The sequence below is a fragment of the Eurosta solidaginis genome, chromosome 3 (assembly GCF_040869045.1).
Source record: "Eurosta solidaginis isolate ZX-2024a chromosome 3, ASM4086904v1, whole genome shotgun sequence".
Taxonomy (NCBI): Eukaryota; Metazoa; Arthropoda; class Insecta; order Diptera; family Tephritidae; genus Eurosta; species Eurosta solidaginis.
The window spans coordinates 102,774,757-102,793,723 of NC_090321.1; the positions used below are offsets into that span (position 1 = coordinate 102,774,757).

The window sequence follows — 18,967 nt, forward strand, 5'->3', positions numbered from 1 at the left end:
GATTGTACTGAGGTGTCTGTTGTGCTAGATTCATCATTAAACCCTATAAAATCTTCACCTGAGGATATTCTTGGTGGAGGGCTATACGTAAATGCTATTTCCTCTGAGCTCGCGAAATCTTTTTCAGAATCGGACATCTATAGTAACATTCGATAGCTTGCGTTGAAAATTTTTAGAAAAGTTGAAAAATGTAGTTTGGCTCAAGGAAAGAGGCGGCCAATGGCTTTATAGCGACACTCAATATATAGATTTTGAAAATTTTGTTGGTAGGATAAATGTAAAATTGTTGTTATAGGCACTTGGTAATGAGTTATGCACTTTAGAGGATTCAGAATACGTTGCTATAGGCACTGTAGGTTTATTTTATGAAAAAAAAAATATTTTGTAGACACAGATGCTAAAAAAATTGAAAAATGTTTATAAATTTGTAGAAGGCACTGTGGTTTCAGAAAAAAAAAGTTCTAAAAATCGACAATGTTAAAAAAAATTTCCAAGTTGAATTGTATAAAAATTATTATGAAAGATGTTGATTGGCCCTGTAGCTTTAAATGCAAACAAAAGAATGTAGGCACGAATTTATTTTGTATTTATAAGCTCTTTTTTTTAAGAAAAACAATTTTTAGTAATAAAAAAGATTTAATATTTTCGGGAAACGCGTTTAAAAAGCAGCAGGGTTTATAAAGTCAAATATATTATTTTATTCTTTTGAGTGAAAAAAATTTCAAGTAAACGTTTTTATTTTTTCCGCAAAACTGTGTGTTTGAACTAGTATTCCAAATAAGAAAGAACAGTACATATAAATATGTTTTAAATGGTTATTATTAAAAATGATATTTCATATGTATACATATATGTATGTATTTAAGTATTTCTATACAAAAAAATTTTAGAATTTTAAATTTAAAGAGAAATAATTGGGAAAAAATGTTGGTGCTAATGGCCATATAGGAAAATTGAAAAATATTAGTGTTAATTTATTTTATATGCAAGTTAAATATATGTATCGAAATTTAAAAGAATAAAATATTAGAATGTATGCATATAAACGAATATATACGTAGGTGTACATGCGCGGTTCCAGGGGGGAGGAACTGGTGGAAATCCTCCCCCCCCCCCCCTAGAGCTTTGTATTTTCATTATTTTCGACTGTGAAAAATTATGAGAGATATTTCGAATTAAAAAATATTTTAATTCCTCTTAAAAATCTTAAAATATTAATTTATCCAAAAGTGTGCAGAATTTCATTGTAGTTTGACATTGAGGCTGTTAGGATAGAAGCTAAATAAATAAAGATTTCCAAAGATAGACCTCATCGTCTTGTTTTATGATTTTATTTTCTTCAACAATTGCAGCATGTACATAGTAAATATTGACTGTAATGAAATATATAATACTAATATACATAGTAGTTTCTTATCAAAAAATGTAACGTTATCACTATATATATTTTAAAAAAATGTTTCTCCCCCCACCCCTCTCCCCCTAGAAGTGCTGCTGGAACCGCGCCTGGGTGTATATGGGGTATTCCATCCCATTTCGACCAATTTTGAACCCGACCCCTTTAGAATTAGCTGAAAGTTTTTCTTCTTTTTCTAGCTTACGAAAGACGTTTTTCAGAATTTTTTCATCCAACTCAAAAAAGTTATGGATTTTTAAAAAAACACCGTTTTTGTTTTCAAAATGCTATAACTTTTTCAAAAATTGACCGTTTGGGATCTTTTTTTTTTAATTTGTTTTTAAATGTACTTTTCGGAAAAAATACAAACAAATTTTTAAGTTTTTTTTTAATTTTTCAGTTTTTCGAGATTTTTCGAATTTCTTTTTTTTTTCTCATAAAAAACTTCAATCAATTCTGCAATCATCCCCACTAATCACGGAGTGGGCCAATTTTTTTTTTATATTTTTTTTATTTAATTGAAAAAAAAAATTTTCAAAAATAAAATTTTTTTTTATCAATTTTATTTATATAACAAAAAAATGTAAGAAAATGATTTTTAAGTATTCTTTTCTTTATATATTATGGTAATATGTATACGATTAAAATGACTCGCTTTCGCTGTCCAGCAACTGCATTAGGCCACATACACATACATTCGTTATTTTAATCGTAGATTACCATAATATATAAAGAAAAGAATACTTAAAAATCATTTTCTTACATTTTTTTGTTATATAAATAAAATTGATAAAAACAATTTTATTTTTGAAAATTTTTTTTTCAATTAAATAAAAAAAAAAATATAAAAAAATCGGTCCACTCCGGGATTAGTGGGGATGATTGCAGAATTGATTTAAGTTTTTTATGAGAAAAAAAATGGCGAAATTCGAAAAATCTCGAAAAACTGAAAAATTAAAAAAAAAAAACTACAAATTTTTTTGTATTTTTTCCGAAAAGTACATTTAAAAATTTAAAAACAAATTAAAAAAAAAAAAGATCCCAAACGGTCAATTTTTGAAAAAGTTATAGCATTTTGAAAACAAAAACGGTGTTTTTTTTTAAATTCATAACTTTTTTTGAGTTGGATTAAAAAAATTTTAAAAAATTCTGAAAAACGTCTTTCGTAAGCTAGAAAAAGAAGAAAAACTTTCAGCCAATTCTAAAGGGGTCGGGTTCAAAATTGGTCGAATGGGATGGAATACCACATATATACTTATGCTGCTTCTGTTGTTGCTGCTGCTGGCTTTGGTTACTCCTCGGATTTCCATGCTCGTGCTGTTTTTTCGCTGCTAGTTAAAGATGATTTAAGGGTTATTTTTTTGCTATTTTTTTTGGCATATATGTATGTGTGTTACTGTGCTGTGGTGGCGTGGTTTTCGTTTACCGCTATTCGAGTTTTTTTGTTTCTATGTGTTTTTTCGGTAGAGCTTTGCGTTTCACAATGAACCAAATTATTGATGCACTGTTTCAAGCGTAGGCAGATTTGTAAATGCAAGTGTATAAGTAAGTGGGAGCGGATTGTTCGCGCGAACCAATTGGTTTTCGTGTCAGTCACGCGTTAGACAGCAAGTAACAAAGACTTCTATTTTTTTTTTTTTGATGCGCAAGAGACAAAGCGAACAATTTTTTATTCTAACCAAAAAAATTATACGTACATTGATGCATATTTTTAACATTCGCTGCGCAAACATGCGATAGCCACACACGATGTTGCTACGCCACTTGATCAGCGATAATTTGGTAAGCAAAGAGCGCAACCTGTCTGTGTGAAGAGCGTAACCTGTTTATCTGATCAATTGATCTATGAAACCACTGATGACCTGATATGAAACTTCTCGCTCTCTAAGAGCGCGTGAAAATGTGCATTTTTTATAACATTGGCTATAGATGCCATCATGCTCAAAATCAAATTTTGGCATTTCAGAATAACTTTGGGGTTTGTTACATGGTAAAGGTTTAATTTATGATTTTCACCGAAAATTTACTCAGGATTGTCAAATGGGATATTAAAAAACTCGAATTTTTGTCAGGATTACAAATCCGAAGAAAAAAATAAGTCTTTTTCAACCGTGGAAAATTTATCAGTGACAACACCTTTTATCGAAGGGCTGCACACGAAACGGGTTTTGGTAGCAACTTTCGATTGGTAAAAAAGTCAGCTTCTTAGTATTCGCATTGATGTAAATGGATGAATAAAGGCCATGTTTTTGTGGAGCGTTGCGACATTCCATTTTTGGCAGCTGAGATAAATTATAGGTATACGTATAGGTTAACACAACATGTTTAGTTAACAGCCTTTTGCGGACGACAACGCAGATACTTCACCAAGTGATCTAATTTCGAAATTTCTTATACATTTTTTGCGCTTTTTATTGTATGTGGATATACATATGTATGTACATAAACGTTTTGGTCGCATCAAAGTTAAAAAAAGGGGCTAGTCGTTCACTGTTTCTTATGGCGGTACCAAAGCAACAAAGCAAAGCAACGCAATCGAAATATATTATTTCATATTTTTTCACTTATCTACCACAAAATATTTCTACAAAACTTTGCCTTTTTTATAAATTTTAATAAGTTTTTATCAGCTTACTTGCTGATTTATTTGAAAATAGTGAAACCGGATTTCTTGGAGTTTTTTTTTTTTTGCGTATTTTAGGCAACTCTATAGCCATCTGATTTCAAGACCCATTCTTGGACACGAATGAACTTTTGTTTACAATCTAATTAACCATTGTTTACAGTCGAATGAACTTCAAGACCCATTCCTGGAAAGGAATTGAGAGAGAATGAATGTTTCGTATCAGGTCATCAGTGTATGAAACGCCGAAGTCTGCACTGTTTTGTCGCTTAGCAAAGGCTGTACTGTATATGTACATACATACATATATTCAAAAATGTCTCTCTCAACCGTTATTTAAATGCCTTTGATTTTACTAACCCACGCCACCAGCACTTTATTAAAGGGCCAGTTATACTTACATAGCATAGCAGGGCATAGCAACATTGCTCTCAGAAACAATATCTGTTCAATAGGATTTGCGTGATTAGACTACGCAGTGCATTGCATTGCATTGCATGGAAGTCTGTTGAATTCTGATTTCCATGTATGCGCTATGCGCGCGACTCTCTCACTGCAAGAGTGGAAAAATGAGCATCACTCTCAGAGTAAACATATTGCTTGCTTGTGTTTGTGTATATTTTACATACTACCTTTATTTTCGTGTGTGCGTTTGCCCTTGTCAGTGATAGTCTATGTACGCTACGTAAAGAATAATCAGCTTTTTGTGTCACATGCAATGCACATGTATGCAATGCACTGCTATGTAGGTATAGCTGACCCTTAATACCGTAAAACCACACTTGCAATTTTTGTATAGTCACATCAAAAACACACATTTTCCAAAAGGGACTTCGAAACCTTTTGTCCAAAACCAGCTATGTCACTTTTTTCAAATATATTTATATATATTTGTTAAATGTCGAGTTTTTAGTTTTTCAATTTTAAAAATGTTTTATGAAAAAGTATATCGTGTTTTTTTTTTTTTTTTGTAGTTAATTGGTTTTACCACTTTTTTGCCCAAAATTCAAATTTAAAATTTTTTCTTATTTTAAATTTATTTTACTTTTTTTTTTTGGTTTTTTTTTAAATAGTGGTCTTATAAAGTTTTAGTTTCAGCTTCACCCAAAAGAGTTGTTTTTTTTTTAATATTTACCAATTTATTTGCTTATTGTTTAGGCCACAGGCCTAAATATATCTCCCCCCCCTCGTAACATAATTTTCTTCGTTTACTACCACCCACATATGCTTGTGATTACTAATACACACGGGCATGTGTGAGTGGTAGTACGCATGTATCTTAGAGTTTTACCGCTGTGAGCCCGCGGTATAGCAACTTTGTTGCCGGGAAACCCAACGAAGGAGCTGTATCTCGGGTTCATCGGCTCATGTCGCAAAGAGGCTCGTCCTCTTTTAATCCAGCAGCCAGCAAAGGAACACGTAATCGCCCGTTCACGTAAGTTCAACTTTTCAAAATTATATTCACATATATATCATTTTCCACAACATTTGTTAAACCTTTTCTTAACACTTGTTGTATTTATATAAATAAAAGCACTCTGTGAATTCTCTTTATTAATACGAAATCCTTTTGGTGTTTTTATTTTTTCTTCCTTTTTTTCGCCTTAACCTAATCTTTAACAAATACGTGGGTGCGCGCCGTTGCCACCACGCATTTGTTCATGGTCCTTACCACGCCGGTAAGAAGAGCCAATTAACTATAGCTACAGTCCACTCCACTCACTAGGCAATTAATAGGAAGCAGATCCACCAAACACACATTTACAATCGTGATAATAATCTTCAGCAATTGGCACACACAAACAGATTTGAGCGACATCCAACCTCCAAACAACATCAACAACACCAACAATCCACAAAAAGTCAATCTACTAATCCGGATCAACACTTTGATAAAAGGTACGTGGTTTAAAAATATTCCGTGCTAGGTAGGGTTTTCTTTTAATTTCACTTTTACTAAAATTTCAAAATAAAATTAAAAATTACAAAGTGGCTCTTTATATTAAACAGTGCAAGTGATTTTGTGTTTTTTTTTTCGTGAAGTGAGAAGTCTCATCTTGTGCAAAAATAGGAAAAGGCGCTTAACGCAGTTATTTAAAGTTTGTGCAACACGCCTTGTGACTATCCGGAACTATCCCCCACCAGCGGTAAGATTTTCCGGACACAGCTCAAGGTAGCACAACACTGCTCTAAAAGGTTAACATAACCTCAAACACCGATTTGCGTCACTTTTCGATTTTCACCTTTGCAGGATTTATCTGAAAAAATTCATTTAATCCACAGCACAAAAATTCCATTTGTTAAGGTTACTTATTCAGAAACCTGTAAATTTAATTTAGGCGCGCATTTAATCAAATAAAATTTTTTCTCACATACAAATCACTTGCACTTATTTACACGGGCAATACGTTTGCAATTTAGTTTGTTGCTATAGCACAAAGTGCACTTAGTGTAATACACACATATTGTTGTTGTTGTTTGGGTGGCCAATAGCCTTATTCCTGGCACAATTATTAAAAAAAATAAAAAAAAACTGAAGAATTATTATTCTCACTTGCGGCAATATACAAATCAGTTTTGACTGATCTAATTTGGTTATATAAAAGTTCACATTCCTTGGTTAAATTACCAAAAAGTCCATAACAAGCGTACATATATTTTTTTCTTCTTCCACTGACACCATTTTTGCACTAGCCATTACTTATTGGCTTAGACAATTCAGTAGCAATTCTGCATTAGCACTTTCCTTAACATTTACGTGGGTGCGCGCCGTTGCCACCACGAAATTGTACTTATCCCACTTGGCACATAAGCCTCTGTACAGTCCTTTTCACGTTAGCCATAACTTATCGGCTTACACAATCAATTGGTAAATTTGTGCACACATACGCATACACCAAATACTTTCACTTGTCACATTATCACTTCCAAGTTCTGTCCTTTGGCGACATTTTCCACTCACTACTCTCTGCAAAGGCAATTTCTGTATAAACTTTTGGGTTTTTATTTTTATCCACAATGGAGACCTATACACGCCAAGCAGATGCAGTGACGGAGTATGAAAATGACTTCAACGACATGTCACCTTCACAACACAGTAAACACTCCCTAATATACCAAAGGGATGAGTTAAAAACTCTGTGGGAAGCTACGAAGGTGACATACGAAAAGCTCTTAGGTTCATCAGAGCTTGATTCAAAGGACTTATCGGCTATCAAGAAGAAGCATAAAATGTGCTATTTTAGCTTCCTAAAGTGTCAGGCGGCGATGGCTGAGCTTTTGGAAAGTTTTGAAAAGAAAGATAAGAAAGTAGATGTCTCAGATAACATGGAATATCATGTGCGCCTGCCAGCATGTGATACGGATATTTTCAAAGGTGACTATATTTCATGGCCGTCTTTTAGGGACATGTTTACTGCCATATATATTAATAATAGTAAACTCCATGCAGTGCAAAAACTATACTATTTAAGGCAAAAAACTCAAGGGGAGGCCAAAGAGATAGTGGAACGGTGTTCCTTAACAACAGACGGTTTCGATACAGCGTGGAAAAATTTATGTGACCGATACGAAAACAAACGTATCTTGGTCAATGCCCAATTAAAAATTCTTTTTAGTTTAAAAGCAGTTGAGAGCGAATGCGGTAGCTCCATTAAAAAACTGCAACGTGAAATAAACAATTGTATCTCAGCGCTTCAATGTCACAAGATTGACATATCAAACTGGGATGCAATTCTAACGTATTTGTGCTCCACAAAACTGCCAGAAACCACACTGGCTCTATGGGAACAAACCATAGAAAATAAAACAGAAATTTCAAAATGGGCAGATATGGATAAATTCTTATCCAGCAGATTCCAAACGTTGGAAACTGTCGTAGATATAAGAGGGGATACGGTTTCAAAACCCTCTAAGCCACATGCTTCTCGTTCCTCGGCAGATACATCGTCGAAACGATTAGGGTCCTACCAGGCAAGTGCAACAGTAGCCAAACCTACGTGTAAGATGTGCAAAAGTCCTGCACATCGAATTTCAAAGTGTGAAAAGTTCTTACGTTTAACACCCAATAAACGGTTTGAACAAATTAAGAGCAGCCGTGGGTGCATAAACTGCCTTTCTGCTGGCCATTCGGTGACAAAGTGCACCAGTCAAATGAACTGTGCCACATGTCATTTAAGACATCATACGCTGCTTCATATTTCGAATCAGCCAAAACCAACAAATACTCCTGACACTATAGGAGCATCTACCTCACGGGAAGCTCAAATACGACGCAATGCTGAAAGAGAAAACGCTCCGATTAATAATGTGAACTCATGTTTCGCAAACACAAATAAAGGGGTATTACTAGGGACAGCTCAGGTCAATATTCGTTTTAATGGTGTTGACTATTCGGCGAGAGCCCTAATAGACTCGGGATCTGAATGTTCATTCATTACCGAGAAACTAAAGCGCAGAATTAATCTGCCATCCAAACGCCTGCATGCCCAAGTTTCGGGCATCAGTAATACAATGTCTGCACAAGTAAAAGAAGCGTGCAACATACAATTGCGGTCACCAACAGACCCATTAATCGAGATCAATACGATCATGCTGGTTTTACCACAATTAACAGGGAATCTTCCAACTTGCCAAATAAACGCAATGACTAGGCAAGCATTCCCTGACTTAGTACTGGCTGACAAAAGATTCTTTGTCAATGAGCCAGTCGACTTAATTCTGGGCGGAGACATATACCCCCAAATTATGCTAGGCGGTATCAGGAAGGACGTGCTAAACACATTAATAGCACAGGAAACGGTGTTCGGCTGGATTTTGACAGGCCGGACAGATGCGGTTGATACAAATAAGACCCTAGTTTCATATTTCAATGAGGTCACTTTAGATAAACAATTGGCGGCCTTTTGGGAGATAGAGGAAATTCCAAAGAAAAGGAGCATCAATAACGATGACACTTACTGCGAGGAGCTATACAAATCCACAACAGTTCGGAACAACGATGGCAAATACGTAGTCTCCTTACCCTTTACGAAAGAGTTTAACTTAGGCCCCTCATTAAGAAGTGCGTGCTCTCAATTCTATCGCAACGAGACACGACTTTCGAAAAACCCAGTCCTTCAAACGGAATACAATAGAGTTGTATCCGAATATGAAACTTTAGGGCACATGAAACAAATAGGCAATATTTCGCCAGACTCAAATGACTGTTACTTCCTACCTCACCATGCTGTTATAAAGGAGGGAAGTACAACGACAAAAGTCAGAGTCGTATTTAATGCATCTTGTCCTACCACTAATGGCAAAAGTCTAAATGATGCCTTATATCCAGGTCCGATTCTTCAATCCGACCTGACAGTTCTTATACTACGTTGGCGGCTGTTCAAATACGTATTTAACAGCGACATAGAGAAAATGTATCGCCAAATATGGGTCAATGAAGACCAAACAAAATATCAGCGAATCATATTTCGCAAATGCCCCAAAAACCCAATTAACATTTATGAATTGAAAACGGTAACCTTTGGGGTTAATTGTGCTCCGTATCTTGCGATTCGAACGCTGCACCAACTAGCTGATGACGTGGAGGCATCGCATCCAATGGCAGCAGATATACTGCGAAATTGCATGTACGTTGATGACGTACTCGCCGGTGGACACAGCATCGAAATTGCAATCAAGGCAAGGGACGAAATATCATTGGCATTGCAATCGGCAGGTTTCCCATTGCGAAAATGGACGTCCAACTGCAAGAAAATCCTACAGGGTATACCGAAGCAACACCTATTAAGCGAGGATTTTCTTGAGTTTGAAGACACCAGCATGGTAAAAGCACTCGGTATCAGGTGGAACGCCCATTTCGACTACTTTTACTTCACAGCGAAACCCTTTGACAATAACCACTCCGTAACAAAAAGGTCAATACTTTCTGCGATCGCAAAACTTTTCGACCCTCTTGGCTGGCTGGCACCAGTCGTAATTTTAGCCAAAATAATAATGCAAAATATTTGGTTGGAAGGGACAGGCTGGGATGAAGATGTGTCTGAAACTACTCTACATCGGTGGCAATCATTCATGACGGACTACGAAAAGATCAACGATATACGCATACCGCGATGGGTTCACTACACATTGAAGGACAATGTCGAAATACATGGATTCAGCGATGCCTCGGAAAAAGCATATGCCGCCACTGTTTTCCTGAGGGTACAAACAAAGGATCAAGTCTTCACCAACCTGTTGATGGCCAAAACGAGAGTAGCCCCGGTCAAAACCATATCATTGCCACGACTGGAACTCTGCGGCGCAGTCCTACTTGCAGAAATTATAGAGTCGGCCATAGAAAATATGCAACTTTCAAACATTAAAGTAACCCTTTGGACAGATTCGACTATAGTACTGGCGTGGATCCGAAAACCCCCATGTTCGTGGTCAACGTTCGTGGCACATCGAATAACTAAAATCATCGATAAAGTAGGAGGCAAGGTATGGCGGCACGTAGACTCCGCGTCAAATCCTGCAGATTTGGCGAGCAGAGGCCTCTACGCTTCGGACCTAATCAACAATTCTTTGTGGTGGCAGGGACCTTCTTGGTTACAAGAAGACAACGAAAATTGGCCAACACAAGAAGAAGATTACAATACGAATATGGAGGAAAAGAGGGTGAAAGTTCATACAACTTTGGTGAAAAATAACTTTGATATTCTAGATAGGTTTTCCGATTTACCAAGGGCTTTGCGGGTTATATCCTATATTCTTCGGTTTTTCCAGAATACGCACCCAAAAACTAAAGCCTCCTTCAAAAGGGATTCTCATTCGATCGCTCCTGACGAAATAGGAAAAACAACGCGAAGATTGATAACAATATGCCAGAGGCAACATTATCAAGAAGAGTACGCAAACTTGAAGTCAGGAAATCTAATAAATGGGAAGAGTGAGATTCTACCCCTGAACCCATATATAGATGAAGAAGGTATCATTCGAACTGGGGGGCGGACTGGGGCATCGAAAGACATGTCCCATAATGAAAGTCATCCCATTATTCTTCCTTATACTTGCAGGTTATCCAGACTTATAGTCCAATCCTCTCATGAGACCACCCTGCATGGAGGGAACCAGCTGATGCTACGTCATATCCGCACTCAGTACTGGATCCCACGCGTTAAAGTCATGATAAGGTCGGTTATCCACAACTGTAAAGTCTGCACTATTTACAGGAAGCAGACACAAACGCAACTTATGGGGATCCTTCCGAAAGAGCGCACCACCTTTACTAGGGCCTTCACTAACACTGGGGTAGATTTCGCGGGACCATTCGATATAAAATCCTACCGAGGGAGGGGATGTCGAATTTCAAAAGGATACGTTTGCCTGTTTGTCTGCTTTTCGACGAAAGCCATCCATCTAGAAGCGACAAACGATCTTAGTACCGGGTCCTTCCTAGCTGCCTTCGCCAGATTCGTATCCAGACGGGGCTGTCCGAAAAACGTTTACTCCGACAATGGTACTAACTTTGTCGGAGCTTCTCGATCTTTACGATCCGAGTTTAAAGCATTTCTGCGTGAAGCAAGGGACGGAACGTTGACTAAATATAGCCATCACATTATAGAATGGCATTTTATACCGCCAAGCGCTCCTCACATGGGAGGTTTGTGGGAAGCGGGGGTAAAAAGTTTTAAGACCCACTTTAAAAAGATCGCGTCCGATCATAAATATACTCTCGAAGAGTTTACAACCCTCTTATGTCGAATTGAGGCCTGCCTCAACTCGAGACCTCTAAGTCCCTCATCCAACGACCCTTCCGACCTGGAGCCGCTTACTCCAGGCCATTTTCTCGTAGGTGGGCATCTTTTAGCTCCACCTGAACTCGACTGTAGTGAAAACCCTGCCTCCATTGTAAACCGATGGCAAAAGATGAAAGCCCTTCATCAGACATTTTGCAAAAGATGGAAATCGGAATATCTCACCGAGATCCAAAAACGGTATAAATGGAAACATCCACAATCCAACTTAAAACCCGGGGACCTAGTCGTCATAAAAGAGGATAACCTACAACCAAACGAGTGGAAAATGGGGAGAATCGTCAACACACATCCAGGTTCCGATAACCGTGTACGTGTTCTTGACGTCAATACAATTAAAGGACAAATTAGCAGACCAATCGCGAAGCTGGTACGACTTCCGCCCAACGACAACGAAAATGAACTTTAATAGTCCACATTCCTCTATCCCAAATAACCCAGCTCTCGTTCACCCCAAACGAGGCCAACGCCCCGGTAACCCTGCTCTCGTTCCCCAGAACGAGGCCAACATACCCTAACGCAGATTCATTATCTGCCACAGAACCCGCAATCAAATCTCCCATATATCATATCCCATATGAACCAAACTTCGTAATTTAAAAGTATTTTCGAGTAAGAAACCAATGTATCGTCGGGAGGAAAATGTACCTTAAATGTGATTATTCTTAAATAATCACTTATGATTCATATTTCGAACGTTTACTGGGTATATTACAAATTATTCGCAAAAAGTTCCGATATATGATAGCGTCTACAGATTACATTTTCAGGGTTTTCACGCACGGAATCATCGGCTTTCTGAATTGTATTAGATGGAACATATTCCATTTTGTAATGCGTGCATTTTAGCGTAATTTGTAATCAAACAACATCGTTCAGACTTTAAATTTGGAATCGAGCCCCTCTACGAAATCAGATAAATGTATAGGTTCCAAATCGCATATGGATGTGTTTGCCAATAACACGTCAGTTTATATGGAAATGTTTCGACAATGTTCTGGTAGTCAATGATAGTACTATTAAATTTGAACTTGCCAATCGTTCGTTCAAATTTCTTTTCGTATTCAAATATTTGTAACAAATCATAAAAGCTCGTATGACTTTCCGCAACGGTTTTCTCGCTTTTTAAAAAAAATGGCACATATTTTCAAAGGTTGTCCAGCACATAGTAATCAACAAGGCATGCCACCTGTTTTAAACGTTCCAGATTCAGAAGTTCAAGCGAACCCGTTTTTCATGATAAATATACTCGTATTACTTTAAAACCTATGTAATCCAAAACAAGTGGCAGTGGTATGCTGACACTAGCATCGGCCCTTTATAATTACCGCTGAACATACTTTCAAAAACAGTGGAAGTGCCGGAGGGTATAAATTTATGAGCTCCAACAGGTTTGGCATTTACTCATTCACCAATAATAAAATTGCAATCAACTGGTAATGAATCTTAGTTCATCTTAATCTTCAATGTTAGATTGTGCAGAAGTTCCATTTGAAAATGGCTTTAGACTCCGGGCAGAGGCATTTTGGTATAAAACACCGACAACACCTATAAACAAATTACAGTCTTATCTGACCACAAGAACAACGACCCGTATTCACCTCAAAAGTTTTCAGATATTCCACCATCGGTGGGGATTACTTATGACTTCAGAAGTACATACATATGTCGTTAATAAAGCATTCACCGGCGCTGATAAGCCGGCGCTATGTCTACCATATATAAGGGGGCGTTTCATTGCTACCTATAATACGCGTTTTCCCTTTAACTTGAGTTATTCTTCATTCTTTTCAGCTTTCTCAGGTTTTTCCGAAAGTTTAGCCATCGCTGCCTGGCACTTGAGAAAGCTTCTTCACTTAATTATCGTAACTAAGCAATACTCATATAATAATGTGAAAATCATTCATACGTACGTGTAAATATCCCACGGTTTATGATTTGGTATGGATAAATTATATCAGGACAGGGAAAATAAATTTTAATTGTTTTGGAATAATATTTGACTGCCTTTCACAGTCATTTTCATAGAGAATTAGGTTTCAAATCCCTTAAAAGACATCGTAGCCGGACAAGCTTACGTCCGCGGTGGAAAATGTATCCAATGAAAATCGACAGTACGGCCATTAATAAAACTCGGTGGTATAACCAGCTTATTTTAAAAACAAAAAAAAAAACAAAAAAAATTGTCTTCTAATTCGGGAACCTTATTTCTGAAATTTTGATGTTGCTTTGCCCGGGGGCGAACCCAGGGCATGCGGTGTGGTAGGCGGGGCACGCTGTCATCACACCACGGTGGCCGCATTCAAATTCGCCCAAATATTATTGGTATGGATAAATTTGAACGTTTTTCACAGATTTGAGTTCATCGACATGTTCTTCTGGTGCTTGTGCAATCCCAGTAAATGTAATTTCTTTTCGACGCTAATGAGAGTACCACCCTTAACATCAGCACGTGTTTTGTCTGTAACTTCCATCACAAATTCAATGGGGTCTGCAGAACGTTCCTCACCCACCAATTTATTGAGGATAGCTAAAACCACAGTAGCACCCAAACTATCAATATTTGAAAGGAAGCAATATTCACGTCCTTCATCGGTAGCTTTCTTTAATAAACCAGAATTGCGAAACGTATCATAAAAGTCACCGTGACCAGGTGGATACCCAGCATCAATATCGTTCTCAACATTGAAATCTCTGGCAACTGGTAAAAAATGATTCACGGCTTATGCGCGGAAAGCAACTCTGATTGATTGTAAGACTTTGAACCCGAAAGCCTGTATATTCCTACGATCTTTTTTGTGTATCTTAGTCGGTATTGAATGAGTCAATAAGAACTAGCGGCACATTGGCATCATAGGCTTAAATTCTCAATTTGTTGTACTGTCAGATCAACAAACGTTAGATCGGAGCTTACGGATATAACACTTTTGGAGCCACGACAACCCATTCGACACGACAACCCATCGTGCCATCTCCCTTAGTAGCTCTAGACGCGTTTCCGCGGGACCAGTGCGCAGCAGACGATCCAAGTCCTTGTCAAGCCATTGCAGTGCACCCCGCTGGGTCACCATCGTGGAACTCTTTCGAATCGGATGACGCTTGGGTGTCCGCGAACCTTAGCTTCATGGGGGGCATTCAACATTTCTTAGTAGTTTATGCGGTAATATTTATTCGAAATAGAGTATGATTTTTTTTCGTTTAAACTTATTTCCATAAGATTATTGTCACCACACTTCCTGTTTTTAGATTTTGTGCGAAATGTACAACGGCAAGAGCGTTTCGAAAACACGACAATCAAGTAAACTGTGCCACCACCCAAACCCGAGAGCCAAAACCTTTTCACTGCTTCCGTCAAATTCACAGTACTACAGGGATCAAAGAAGGGACAAGGCTGACCTGGAGGAATTCAATTAGGGTGTTATAATTGAAAATTTGATTCCAAACAAAAATTTTTTAATCAAAAAACATATCAGTTTACAAACAATAAACCGTGGGATATACAAGTTGATTTTTATAACTCACTTTTGTATTGGAGTGAAGGTATAATGCTCGCTATATGCTATGCTATGCGGAAAGCGATTAATGTGTTTATATAAGGAGCTTCAAACTTGCATGGCACTATGGCCACCTTTACGTATGAAATAATACTCTTGGGTTCCCATTTTTATATTATAGCTTCACTGCCACCCTCTCGTGAGTCATCATTCGATTACAGCGGTTATTCATTGTTGTAGACACTACATTCTTTTAATATTTATAACTATTCTGATAGTTATTAATGTTGTAACAAATAAAACACTTAAATAGGGTTGTAGGAACTTTGCTGGGGAGTATAGCTAACAGCACTAGAAGTAGTATTCTCACAAATCAGTTAATTAACATAATCCAATAAATCCAAGTCATTATGAGGTAAACGATCATTAAGTGTAGTCTTCTTGCAATTCACTATCACTCGTTTCTATAGTTTGGTTGATTTTTGTACTTTCCGACTTCATATCAACACCAATGGTGCGCAGTAGACGCAGAGCTACTAATCTGTCAGTGTTTAATCTTTCAATTCTTACCTTTATTTACCTCAGGGCAGACATTTTGGTGCCGTAAAACAATAGTAATGACCACCTCGTAGATTGAAATGCAACCAGGTCTTCGGCATTCTAAATTCAAAGAGCAAATATTAATAAATTCCGTGTTAATCTAGTGCTCCAGTTACTAACTTCACCTATTGCTTTGTTGTTTTGCCTGCCGCCAATTAGTATCAGATGGCCTCCAAAACAAAAAAAAGTTCGGAATACTGAGATGCCGATTCAAACATCGGCCCATTCATGCCACAAATCGTCAGTTTTGTTATACTGAAAGGTGGCGCTGGACGGTCCACCCCAAAATTGAATGCCAGAAATACTGGCTCTGCTTTGCGCAAACTTGTACCTCTGAGGAATACAGTTTTACGGATTTAAGGAAAATTAAGCCACGATACTGCTTCCAATGCTACGACGTGGCAACCCGGCGATGGTTGAATATTTTCAATAATAAAATTCTTATCAAACTACGTGCATCGTAAACACGAAATTGATCCATGCGATGTTTACGATGCAGAGGCATCAAAGGCCAAATGCAAGGATATAAGATGATCTTTACACCCATATTGTTGATATGTTGACAGCAATGTGGCTTGCACGTTAATGACACTACGGCAATCCCACTCGCCGTGCGTATTGGTTTCACACAATTTAGGCACCAATGTTCCTTTTTGGCTTCCTGTGGCACTGCCGCAATGATGTCAACCAAACGTGCCGAACTTTCCAAACCGTATTTTGAGGAAATACGTGCCTTAAGGCGGTTGAAATTGGCATCCTTTTTATCCTGAAAAGAAAAGAAAAATTAATTAATAAAAAGTCAAATTACGCATTTCAGAAACTATACTCACCGCGTGTTTTATATGAATGACATTTTTTTTCATTCAGGAAGTGAGAAATTGTAGAAAACGTCAAAATCTCTACATTTAATGTCTGACTGTCAATGACTATTGCAATGCAAACGTTAGGCCTCATGCGCAAGCATATCGCGCACTACACGTAATGCACTACATGCCGCACTACACGTCATGCACTACACGCTGCAGTACACGTCATGCACTACACGCTGCAGTACACGTCACGCACTACAATACTTAATTCCACGAATCTCAACATTAGAACGAATCTCAACATTATACACGTCAAAAATAATGTTGAATGGTGGAAGTGCAACTCTGTAATACTTTTTCAGCCAGGTTTTTAACCGTTCCGTGTGGTGGCAGGCCACTTGTTGTAAAAACAAAGTTCACCACAAACCAAAAAATAAATATTTAGGACTTCTTTCGGCGACATCTACCGACATAAAGTAAATTATAAAATCCCTACAAAATTTGGTCACAAAACCTAATCACGCCCATGCAAGTGTGACTAGGAATATAACCTATGACCTGGTAAGATGACTAGTCAAATGACGTGGAGTGACGAGAGCGTTTTTGCAGGGATGTACTAGAGGCGCTAAAGCACCAGCCACATCGTATGGATGCGTGCTAAATCCGCTTTTTCTTCGTATTTACTTATGGCCCTTAATTTTTATTTCAATAAAATGGTTTTTTTTCTCTTGCAAAAATATATGAGATAATATTTTTTTGGCTTACGCCACCCAAACAACATTCCGCCAACCTCAATTTGGGCATGATCAATGATACCAATATTCTTTCAGATCATGACCCGTTACCAAACCTTATTGGCCAAGGCAGAGGGAGGCGCAAAGCGTTTCGATGTCGCGTGCCAGCTCTGCGGCAGGGACCATAGTCTCCGACTCTGTGCCGAATACAGGAAAAAATCCCCAGAGGAGAGGTTGCGGGCCGTGCTGCTGCACAAATACTGTCCGAATTGTCTGTCGCCCTTTCATCGCGTGGACAAGTGCAATAGCAAATATCGCTGCAAACGGTGCCAGCAAAAGCACCACACCACGCTCCATCTAGATGAGCGTCTTTCTGAACGCGATGATGCAACAACCATTGGCGACGACAACCCGTCCGATGACACGTTGTCAATCCATCTAACGGGGCCGACAAAGTCCTGGGCTCAGCAGGTGGAAGAAGAAGAAATGGAGGAGGAGAGAGCAAAGGCGGAGGAAGAAAAAGGCAAAACAGAGACAACAAGACCGTCAACGGTCAACCATGGCATTCGCAGTTTCCGGCCGCTGTTACAGCATGAGAGAAGCGCGGCGAGAGCAAATAAACGTCGAAATGACCGAGACAACTGGAATCACCGCGACATCGGACTCCAAGGAGGCCCGACCGATCAAAACGCGGAAGACAGCAGCGGCGAAAGAAATCAACGCCATACACTTCTGACGCCCTAGATCAAAAGGCACTATCGCGTGGTACACCGGAAGGCTTCCGAACCGGCCGGCTACTCCCAGCCACTCCAGCGCCCATCATGCGGTCTTTCGTGCCCATTGCGCCGACGGCCATCGTACGCGTCGAATCGCGTGGGCACCTACATCTGGTTCGTGCCATCATTGATCCCTGCGCCGCCAGCACCATCGTCGATGCAGAGCTGGTACGCGATTTGCAGTTAGAGCGCCAAGGACCAGGGCAATGCACACTTATTCTGCGCGGCAAGTTCGGGTCAACGACTCATGTCACTACCCAAGCCGCCGTGGTCAACGGCCACTATCGGTTGAGTCCGCCATCCAATGTGGATCCAAAGGTTGCCGTTCCATTCGAATTTATGCGGCTTGCAGATCCGCAGTTCTACCGCTCATCGCCAGTTCGTATTACACTCGGCGCTGATCTATACGCCGAACTGATGGTGAGCGGAACGCCAGCAACAACAGTTGGCGGTCTCCTGACCCAACCAACCGTATTCGGGCTGGTAGTCTCAGGAGCCTGCCAAAAATAGGAGTTGTTTCACAAAAATAAGTAATTACAGCACGGGATTTAAAACCACGTACGTGTATTTAATAACATCTTTTCTTTTTCCACAGGAGAGCGAAACGTGAGGTCAACCATCTGGCGTGCAGTGCTTGCAGTCCGCATCTGCACTGCCTTCTTTCATTAGCGCCTTACTGGACGTGCGATCACGTGGCATCCCTTTTTTTAATGTTTTCTTTGTTGCTTACGGCAAG

At 38.7% G+C, this 18,967-nt stretch overlaps 1 protein-coding gene and 1 pseudogene across 1 annotated transcript in view; both read right to left on the reverse strand.

Moving 5' to 3' along the window:
• Positions 1 to 18,967, reverse strand: part of Hr51 (Hormone receptor 51) — a 433,291-nt gene that overhangs the window by 368,560 nt on the left and 45,764 nt on the right. The window lies entirely within an intron of this gene.
• Positions 14,101 to 14,944, reverse strand: LOC137247292 (UTP--glucose-1-phosphate uridylyltransferase pseudogene; annotated as a pseudogene).